Raw genomic sequence first — 11,161 nt, forward strand, 5'->3', positions numbered from 1 at the left:
ACATGGATTCCTTTATTCATACAACACTATTTACAATAGACAAAGCATGGAAACAGCCTAAATGTGCATTGACAGATGAATGGATAAAGAAGCTGTGGTGCATGCATACAATATACCATATGATATATTCAGTGGAAGGACTGATGTTAAAGCTGAGGCTCCAATTCTTTGGCCACCTGATGCAAACAGCTGACTCGTTGGAAAAGACTCCGTGGTACAAATGTACATATATATACATATACACGTGCACATAAGTCGCTTCAGTCACGTCTGACTCTGCGATCCTACGGACTGTAGCCCACCAGGCTTCTCTGTCCATGGGATTCTCCAGGCAAGAATACTGGAGTGGGTTGCCATGCCCTCCTCCAGGGGATCTTCCTGACCCAGGAAGGTCAGGAAGTGTCTCTTACATCTCCTGCATTGGTAGGAGGGTTCTTTACCCATGAGCCACCCAGAAAGCCTATATATATATATATGTGTGTGTGTGTGTATATATATATATATATATACACACACACACATATACACATACATACATATAATTTAATCAATTTGCTGTATAGCAGAAATTAACAGAACATTGTAAATCATTTATACTTCAATAAAATACATTTTTTAAAAACTGAGTGGGATTTGGATGGCCAAGAAAGGGATTTTAAATATGGGACCTATTAGGGCATGTGTGCTGAAGGGAATTATCTAGTAGAGAGGGAAACTTTAGGACAGGGAGAGAGAAGGGAATTGAGGAGCAAAGTCCTTGCAATTCATCCATTTTCGTGGACAGGCAGCCGTGTAAGTGAAAAACAGATGTAGGTCGGTGGGTGGCAGCGGAGGCGGGCAGAGGCAACCTTTATACTGATGGCTTCTCTTCTCTCAGTTAGATGCGTGAGGTCACTACCCGAGTGCAAGAGGTTTGTTTGGATTAGAAGGCATGACACTGAACTTTTGGTCTGTGGGGGTTCAAGAGAATATAGGAAACACTGCGGGTGGTGCTAAGATCCCACTCAGATTTACGGTGGTTAATGTAAAAGAGGCCACTCCACCTGGTTGCCTGTTTTAACCAGTTCCATTCAGCTGCCTGGTTGCAGACACAGGGCAGGTGAAGAGCCTGATTTTTCCAGATTGGGATTTGCCAGACCAATACCACCAAAGGGGTATTGGGTGTTGAGGGTGCATGCAAGATACCAGATAAAGTGGGGGGCTTGCAGTCTAAGCCAGGCAAGAAAGAAAGGGGAAAGGGGCGTGTGTTTGTGGGGGACAGAGTTCAGTTTGGAAAGATAAGAAAGTTCTGGAGATGGATGGTGATGATCTTTGCACAAAGACATGAATGTCCTTAATGCTACTGAACTGTACATTTTAAATGGTTATGTTATGGATATGTTACCACAATAAAAATTTTTTTCAAATGTTGAATATCCCTGGAAGTCCAGTGGTTAGGACTTGGCACTTTCACTGCCGTGGCCAGGGTTCCACTCCTGATTGAAAAACTAAGATCTGTAAGCTGTGTGGTGCAGCAAAAAAAAAAGTACTATCTTGATCAGTCAGTTCAGTTCAGTGGCTCAGTTGTGTCTGACTCTTTGTGACCACGTGGACTACAGCACGCCAGGCTTCCCTGTCCGTTACCAGCTCCCAGAGCTTGCTCAAACTCATGTCCATCGAGTGGGTGATGCCATCCAACCATCTCGTCCTCTGTCATCCCCTTCTCCTCCTGCCTTCAATCTTTCCCAGCATCAGGGTCTTTTCCAGTGAGTCAGTTCTTTGCATCAGGTAGCTAAAGTACCGGAGCTTCAGCTTCAGCATCAGTCCTTTCAATGAATATTCAGGACTGATTCCTTTAGGATTGACTATCTTGATACCTAGCCCCATCCCAGATAAGTTAGAATCTCTGGGCTAGGGCCTCTAGACATGAGTATTTTAATAGACTGTGGAATTGTTGAGTTAGTTATGTCATTCATTCCACAAACACGTTGTATACACATCATGATTGACCCTGGGGGTGCGCTGATTAATTTAAATGGATAAGGCTCCTGCTCTCATGGAGCTTACAATCCCGTAGGGGAAAGGTAGACGACACATTAGTCAACAAAGAAATGTGTAACAACAATTTCAGAAGTGTGTTTCAACCATCCAAGTGAGCTTGAACTAGGATGATGTGTTGGAGATGAGCAGAAGGGCTGTGGGTATGGACAGACCTAAGATCTTCAGTCAGGGAGAAGCCTCAAGTGACAGCAAAGGATCATGGAGACACATGACTGCATCTTGCTGATGGATTGTGAGAGGTGTGTGAGAGCCGGGAATGAAGACCAACTCCCGGAGTTAACTCAAACTCATGTCCATCGAGTGGGTGATGCCATCCAACCATCTCGTCCTCTGTCATCCCCTTCTCCTCCTGCCTTCAATCCTTCCCAGCATCAGGGTCTTTTCCAATGAGTCAGTTCTTCGCATCAGGTGGCCAAAGTATTGGAGTTTCAGCTTCAACATCAGTCCTTCCAATGAACACCCAGGACTGATTTCCTTTAGAATGAACTGGTTGGATCTCCTTTCAGTGCAAGGGTCTCTCAAGAGTCTTTTTCAACACCACAGTTCAAAAGCATTGATTCTTCGGTGCTCAACTTTCTTTATAGTCCAACTCTCACATCCATACATGACTACTAGAAAAACCATAGCTTTGACTAGATGGATCTTTGTTAGCAAAGTAATGTCTCTGCTTTTTAATATGCTGTCTAGGTTGGTCATAACTTTTCTTCCAAGGAGCAAGCATCTTTTCATTTCATGGCTGCAGTCACCGTCTACAGTGATTTTGGAGCCCCCCCAAATAAAGTCTGTCACTGTTTCCATTGTTTCCCCATCTATTTGCCACGGAGTGATGGGACCAGATGCCATGATCTTAGTTTTCTGAATGTTGAGTTTTAAGCCAACTTCACTCTCCTCTTTCACTTTCTGCCATAAGGGTGGTGTCATCTGCATATCTGAGGTTATTGATATTTCTCCTGGCAATCTTGATTCCAGCTTATGCTTCCTCCAGCCCAGCATTTCTCCTGATGTACTCTGCATAGAAATTAAATAAGCAGGATGACAATATACAGCCTTGACGTACTTCTTTTCCTATTTGGAACCAGTCTGTTGTTCCATGTCCAGTTCTAACTGTTGCTTCCTGACCTGCATACGGATTTCTCAGGAGGCCGGTCAGGTGGTCTGGGTAGTCCCATCTCTTTAACAGTGACTTTCACTCACCACTATACGGTGAGAGAGGTGCTTCCAGCACAGTCTTTCTCCGATAGGCGCGATCACCTGTTGGCAACAATTTCCTCCTTGAGGAAAAAAATAGGGAAAATAGGGGCTTCCCTGGTGGTCCAGTGGCTGGGACTCTGCTCTTCCACTGCAGGGAGTGCCAATTCGATCCCTGATTGGGGGACTAAGATCTTCCACGCCACACGGCATGGCAAAAAAAAAAAAAAATTAAAAATATATTTTAAAAATGAGGAAAATAATACCTCACTAAACAGTTGTCGTGAAAACGAAACAAAATAAGATAATGTGTCATCAAAGTGATGCAAAATGTTTCTGAGTCGTAAACTTTTAGACACACATCTAGTTTTCCCTGTGTGCATTTTAGCGATGTCATATGGATGCACTTCCCGTCGTTACAAAAAACATATCGGGCCTTATCTCTTAGCTATTTTTTCCTGAGTGGACACACTTATACTCCCGACCCTCAGATGATCTCAACACATGTAGATGATCACCATTATTTTTCCTATAGAGTCTTAAGGTCCCTCCAGAGAGAAAATGTTCATGGCCACTCTGTGACCAGGCAGATTGCACCCCTGGCAGGTGGACAGGTGTCTCATTCCAACACAAGGTGATTACTGCCACAGCCAGGAGGTTGGGCACATTTAAACATATTCAGAGTTTTCATGTTTTACTTAAAAGAGTTGTTGTTTAGTCGCTCAGCCATGTCCAGCTCTTCTAAGACGCCATGGACTGTAGCCCACCAAGGTCCTCTGTCCATGAGGTTTTCCAGGCATGGGGTGCCAACCCAGGAGTGGGTTGCCATTTCCTTCTCCAGGGGATCTTCCCCACCCAGGGATCCAACCTGCGTCTTCTGCATTGCAGGCGGATTCTTTACCACTGAGCCACCAGGGAAGCCCTATGTGAAAGCATTCATCATGGTTTTGATTACCAAGTGGAATGACTTGCTCATGTTGTCAGCCCTACTTGTCATCATCAACCACAGGGCAGTTAGTAAGGGAAAGAACCAAGAGGCTTCTGTTGCCACGAAGGAGTCCAACATTTCTAGGCTGATTTTTCCATAGGCTGGAAAATTGGGCGACTCCCCGTGGTCACCACTAGAGGTCACTCTAGGGAAGCTCTACCTTGAGGTTGCAGAACTCACCGCAAAAGAATGCTGGCGTTTGACTCCAAAAATGGATTCGACCTCGCTTCTGTTGGGACTCGCTGCTCCCGAGTGCCAGGAAATGTTTGCCAGGTCCCAACGATGAACCGTGGAGGAAATATCCAGTTGCACCCTTTGCAATGGAAACCCCAATTCCCTGGAACCTGAACAGAAATCAAGAAGGAACAAGACTACCCACCCCCTCGGTCTCCCTAACCCCTAAATCTTTAACCACACATTTTAATTCTCTGTGGTTACCGGAGAACACAAGTCATATTTCCCGGTTTACTGAATAAACCCCAACGCTGCATTTCCTCTGCCTTCTCCTGTGAAACATGTTTCGTCTCTGCTAGCCTAATCTTTTGGTTTTATGACCAAAGTGCAGAGTGTTATGGATTTTATTCTCGCTTTCTCAAACTTTTTCAGATTCCGATAGCTCAGCAGCCAGGTTTCTGGTGTCCTCCCATCTGGCGAGGATCCTCAGTGTCTGAACATTTTGTCTTTGGAGCCTCAGTGAAATAATGTGTGGAGTGTGTTTAAGTCAGAGCCTAGTCCTCAGTAAGCTCTTAAGAAAAGTGAGCTTGTGATAATTATTACTGTTGTTACGGGACTTGGACTATGACATTAAGATAATTGTCAAGACTAAGGGAAACAAGACTGATTGCAGGAACTCAGTGGCATCTCAAGGCCCCTCCCAAGGTGGCCAGACAACTTAAACCAGATTGTCTCTGAGAACAATCCTCTTGGGCAGTTTGGCTATAGATGCCATTTATTGCCTGTGTTTTATATGACCATACAGCTGAGGGTTTAACTGGCAGCTGGCAGAATGTCAACTGCATTACTCCTTTAACCCTTGTTGTTGTTGCTAAGTTGTGTCCGACTCTTTGCAATCCCATGGAGTGTAGCATTCCAGGCTCCTCTGTCCTCCACTATCTTCTGGAGTTTACTCAAATTCATGTCCATTAAGTCAGCGGTGCTAACCATCTCATCCTCTGTCATCCCCTTCTCCTTTTGCCTTCAATGTTTTCCAACATCAGAGTCTTTTCCAGTGAGTTGACTCTTTGCATTAAGTGGCCAAAGTATTGAAGCTTCAGTTTTAGCAACAGTCCTTCCAATAAATATTCAGGGTTGATTTCCTTTAGGATTAACTGGTTTGATCTCCCTGCAGTCCAAGGGATTCTCAAGAGTCTTCTCCAGCACTGTAATTCAAAAACATCAGTTCTTCAGTGTTCAACCTTCTTTATGGTCCAACTCTCACATCTGTACATGACTACTGGAAAAACTACAGCTTTGACTATACAGATTTGTGTCGGCAAAGTGATGAACCCTTTTTGTTAATAGCAATACAGTTAGAAAGAGAATGAACTTGTCCTGAGTTCCAACTATGTTTCAGGGCTCTGTGTTAGGCACTTGGCCCAATTTATCTCATCTAATTAAACTTCAGGGTCCTCAGTCATAATAATGGAAGGATATTGTGAGAAATAGTCAGTAATATATCTTTACTTGCTTGCTTTCCTTATTTTTAATAGATTCTTCTGATGTGGACCATTTTACAAGTCTTTATTGAATGTGTTACAATATAGTTTCTGTTTTATGTTTTGGTTTTTTTGGCTGCAAGCCATGGGGGATCTCGGCACCTCACCCCACCCCCCGCCCCCCCAAGCAGGGATTGAACCCACGTCCCTTGTATTGAAAGGCAGATCCTTAACCACTGGACCACCAGGGAAATTCCTCTCTTTTTTTTTTTTTTTAAATTATCTCTAATTTTGGCTGTGTAACTTTCAGGATCTTAGTTCCCCCACCAGATTTTAACCCTGGGCCCTTAGCAGTGAAAGCACCAAGTCTTAACCATTGGACCGCCAGGGAATTCTCAAGTCTACTTGCTTTCTTCCTACAGCTTGTTTTATTTGAAAACAGGATAGGATGGCTTATACATCAATTATAATGCTTTTTACTTTTCAAACTCTTCCTTTTCCTCCTCCTTCTTCCACTTTTTTTGTCTGTCTGAGTGTTTCATGAGACTTTACCCGGTCACAAAACCCTGGGAAGTTTACTCAGGCTATCTCTGTTCTTCTGCTTCTGAGTTCCAAAATAATAAAGCAGCTTGTTTCACAGTCTTCCCAAAAGCCTTTTTAGGTCTAGGAATCAAACTCCATCCTTCAGTCTTTGGCTCGGCTCAAGAAATCAAATCTCCACCCTCTCCCAAATTAACGTGAGCATTTGAGCTTTAGGAAAATTAAATCTCTGCAAGCATCATCATGAGTTCAGAGCAATATAAATACCAGGGCTGCCTACAGACCAGCAGGGAGTGTCATCTTCACTCGCTCTGAGATTTAGGAATGTCAGATGGGCAAAATCTTCTGCTTTATATAGCTGAGCTTATAGACATGCCAGCCTGAGATGAACGAGGCAAGCAGCTCCAAAGGTTTGAAGGATGCATGGGGAGAGAAAAGTGGAGTAAAAGATGCTGTCAGAGGTCTTTCTTGATATTTTGAACCAAGAAAGTTCTGGCCTGGATTGGAGGCCGAAAAAAGAGAGCCCACAGTCACAGGAGTAAATGAGGGGTTAGAAATTGAATGTAAATGGAAGATGAAAGAACTTGAATGGGCTTTCATTTAATATGTTTTTAAAATATTTATTTATTTGGCTGCACTGGGTCTTAATTGTGGCACTCGGGATCTTCGTTGCATCATGCAGGATCTTTAGTTGCAGCAGCTGCTGCTGCTGCTAAGTCGCTTCAGTCGTGTCCAACTCTGTGCGACCCCATAGGCGGCAGCCCACCAGGCTCTGCCATCCTTGGGATTCTCCAGGCAAGAACACTGGAGTGGGTTGCCATTTCCTTCTCCAATGCATGAAAATGAAAGTGAAGTCACTCAGTTGTGTCCAATTCTTCAAGACCCCATAGATTGCAGCCTACCAGGCTCCTCTGTCCATGGGATTTTCCAGGCAAGAGTACTGGAGTGGGGTGCCATCGCCTTCTCCTTAGTTGCAGCAAGTGGGATCTATTTCCCTGATCAGGGGTAGAACCTGGGCCCCCTGCACTGGGAATGTGGAGTCTCATCCACTGAACCACCAGGGAATTCCCTCAGTTAGTATTAAAGGGACAAAGGCTAATGAATGTTTCAAGTACACGGAAGATGATCACCACTATTTTCCTTAATGACTGAATGCCGGATAAATTCCAGCTTGGTGAATTCAGATTAGATCCAAGTGAAAACTTTCTGATGTAAACTTAAGTACTGGAATGGGTTACCAAGGTGGCAAAATCTTTCAGTTTGGTGATTCAGTACCCTTTTGATTGACAGAAGATTGGTGGCAAGTGGGTGACCTCTCTTGGCTCCATATTTATGCGCGGTTACCGTGTTAACAGTAGGGTAACAAATAGCCCTGTTTATCTACTAAACAGGTGCGTCCTGGGACTTGAGCAGGTTTAAATTTCCCCAGTGGATCCTGGATAAATATATATGTATTTTACAGAATAGAAACTGGACTCCAGGAGGCCAGTGGGGAGAATGCAGGAAGGGACCCTTGGCTTCTGATCATTGTCTCCTCTAACCTGTCCTCCGGCCCCTCCAGCAGCTGAAGGCAAAACTATGTGACCCAGAGTATCCCTGTCCGGGAGGAGAGCAGAGGCCCTAAACCCTCAGGGAATGTTGGCAATGCGGGCTTGGCACACGGGGAATGTGGGGAATGAGTCCACAGTCCAGAGTTCAGATCTCACAGTTTGGCTTTGCCCTGCCCTGACAGTGTCTGCCTCACATGAGAGGCTCTGCTTGGGGAGCTGTGAATCCTGCTTCTGAATCATATTGCTTTTCTGAGCACGTGGGTCTTATTATAGCTAAGAAGACTTCACCCAGTCTGGCTCAGGCCGCAGAGAACTAAATATGCTTTCAAAATACTCCCTCCACTTGGGGTCCAACACGAGCACACAGGCAGCTGTCTTTACTACATCAGTGTCTTCTGCCCTTCAAAACTCATTTCCCTCTGAAGCTGATTTAAAAAAAAAAGGAAGTATAGTTGATTTACGATGGTCTGTTAGTTTCAGGTGTAGAACAAAATGATTCATTTATATAGATATATACACACACATATTCTTTTTTGGATTCTTTTCCCTTATAGATTATTACAAGATATTGAGTACAGTTCCTTGTGCTATACAGTAAGTCCTTGTTAGTTACCTTTTTGTTTTTGGCATGTGAGATCTTAGTTCCCTGACCGGGAATCGAACCTACTTCTCATTGGAAGTGTGGAGTCTTAAGCGCTGGTATGCCAGGGAAGTCCTATTTTATTTATAGTAGGAGGTATCTGTTAATTCCAAACTCCTAATTTATCTCTTTCCCCTTTGGCAACCATAACTTTGATTTCTAAGTCTGTGAGTCTATTTCAAACAAATTTTTTTCAATATTGAAAATTTCTGGGAAGATTCTCAGGAAACTAGCAAATTAGTTGCCTCACAGAGGGGAACTGTGAGATGAGGGGTGGGAGGAAGACCTATTTTTCACCCTTCTTTGTTTCTTTTGAATTATTCATGTGCATGAATAGGTATATTCCAAAATAAATATGATAATTTTTTTAACATAAGGTTTATAAAACTCTGTGTGGAATTTCACTTAACTCCTTTTTTATTTTCTTTTTTTAAAAAAATTATTTATTTTTAATTGAAGGATAATTGCTTTACAATATTATGCTGGTTTCTGCCATAATGCATGGATCAGCCATAGGTATACATACATACACCCCCTCCCTCTCACATCTCACCCCTTCCCACTCCTCTAGATTGTTCCAGAACCCCAGGTTGAGTTTCCTGAGTCATACAGAAATTCAAAACTATGGAACACTTTACAAATTTGCATGTCATCCTTGCACAGGGGCCGTGCTAATATTCTCTGCATCGCTCCAATTTTAGGATGTGTGCTGCCAAAGCACACCACTTAACTCCTTTTCTTCCAAGTCAGATTTTTCCCTCCGTCTTACTCAGCTGCCCATTTCACAAGGACAGCATCTGCCTTTGACTAAACACTCACTGTGGCCTAGGCGTTGGGCTCAGCATCTTCTGTTCATTATCTCACTTTCTGGTTGGGATTCCTTGCTCTCACTGCCAAGGGCCCAGGTTCAATCCCTGGTGGGGGAACTAAAATCCCACAAGCTGCATGGCATGACCAACCAACCAAACAAAGGCACAAATCAGTGAGAAGTTTCTCTAGTTACCCAAATTCTACAGGTGAAGAAACCGAGGCTTCGAGAGAGAGGTCCCATAGCTGGTAAGTATCAGGTCTGCTATTCAAACATGGGTTTAATTGACTGGGCCCCAGTAACAATCTGCCTGGAATGTGGGAGACACGGGGTTCGATCCCTGGGTCAGGAAGATCCCCTGGGGAAGGGAATGGCAACCCACTCCAGGATTCTTGCCTGGAGAATTCCATGGACAGAGGAGCCTGGCAGGCTACAGTTTATGGGGTCCCGAAAAGTCGGACACGACTGAGTGACTAACATTTTCACTTGTTTTTTAAAGAGTGCTTTATTGTTATTTTAAAAATCTTTATGTATTTATTTATGGCTGTGCTGGGTCTTCACTGCTGGCACAGGCTTTCTCTAGTTGCAGTGAGGGGGTTCCTCGTGTGGTGGCTTCTCCTGTTGCGGAGCACGGGCTCTAGGAGCACAGGCTTCAGTAGCTGCGGCTCGTGCGCTTAGTTGCCCCTCAGCGTGTGGAATCTTCCACCATCAGGGATCGAACTCACATCCCCTGCACAGGCAGGCGGATTCTTAGCCACTGGACCACCAGGGAAGCCCTGGGCCCCACTTGTCACCCTCACAGCCTGCTGCCTCCGTAGCTGAAAGAACACTGATGTGTCAGCTGCCAAACTTAGTAGGAACTTTCTCACAAACTCCTTTGTCAAACAAGCCCTTAAAAGCTGCAAAAGTGATGAAACAGATTTAATGCACATTCTTCGGCCAAAGGAAAGCTGGGTTCTCAGTACATGTGTCTTTTCGTGTTGGGGGCACTGATTATTATGCAGAATGACTGACTCATGGGCTTATCGAAGTCTGAAGCCTCTGATCCCCCGCAAGCAAATCCTGAGCCAGGAGCCTATCAGTGGGACACATCTCAGGCAGCATTCAAATGGAAAAGGGGACACTTCTGCTTCGAGTTTGAAGACACCACCAGTACGTGCACCAGCCCTATATCTGGCTAAAGCTGGAAAGCTCTCGGGCTCAGAGCAAAGCTGTGAGAATCTTAAAGGCCCCGTGAAAGGACAAGTCCCCGCATAACTGCTAGTTTCTATGGACACAGAAGAAAAGACGGGATTGCAATGAAAAATAGCTAAGCAGCCAGCAATTCGAGATGAGGCCGCAGAAGGCCAGGTGGACTGACAGCTGACAGTATATCACACACTCTCATGAAGCCCCTATAACCCAAAGATAGCAAAGAAGTTTTATAAAGAGCCATCAATTGTTCCAAGTTTTTGTGTTGAAATCAAGGCAAGGATCTGGTCATCACCCTTAAATAAACTTGCCTTGCTTCGTGTAGCTTATTCACACCGTTAGGGAGAGGATTTATGAAATACTTTATATAGTTTTGCAGCATAAAAGCATCTTCACAGGGAATTCCCTGGTGGTCCAGTGGTTAAGACTGTGCTTGCATTGCAGATATTCAATCCTTTGGTCGGGAACTAAGATTCTGAAAGTCAGATACTGCAAGCCACGCATCTTCAAGTGCATTATCTCATCTAACCCAGGATCTTCACGTGCGTCATCTCATTTGGT

General features: G+C 44.3%; 1 non-coding gene across 1 annotated transcript; it reads right to left on the minus strand.

Moving 5' to 3' along the window:
- Positions 1 to 9,219: 9,219 nt before the first annotated feature.
- On the minus strand, positions 9,220 to 9,322 carry LOC129651869 (U6 spliceosomal RNA). Its single transcript, XR_008714373.1, has one exon. It is a non-coding gene; the product is annotated as a U6 spliceosomal RNA (small nuclear RNA).
- Positions 9,323 to 11,161: the final 1,839 nt, after the last annotated feature.

This window comes from Bubalus kerabau, chromosome 4 (genome assembly GCF_029407905.1).
Source record: "Bubalus kerabau isolate K-KA32 ecotype Philippines breed swamp buffalo chromosome 4, PCC_UOA_SB_1v2, whole genome shotgun sequence".
Classification (NCBI taxonomy): Eukaryota; Metazoa; Chordata; class Mammalia; order Artiodactyla; family Bovidae; genus Bubalus; species Bubalus kerabau.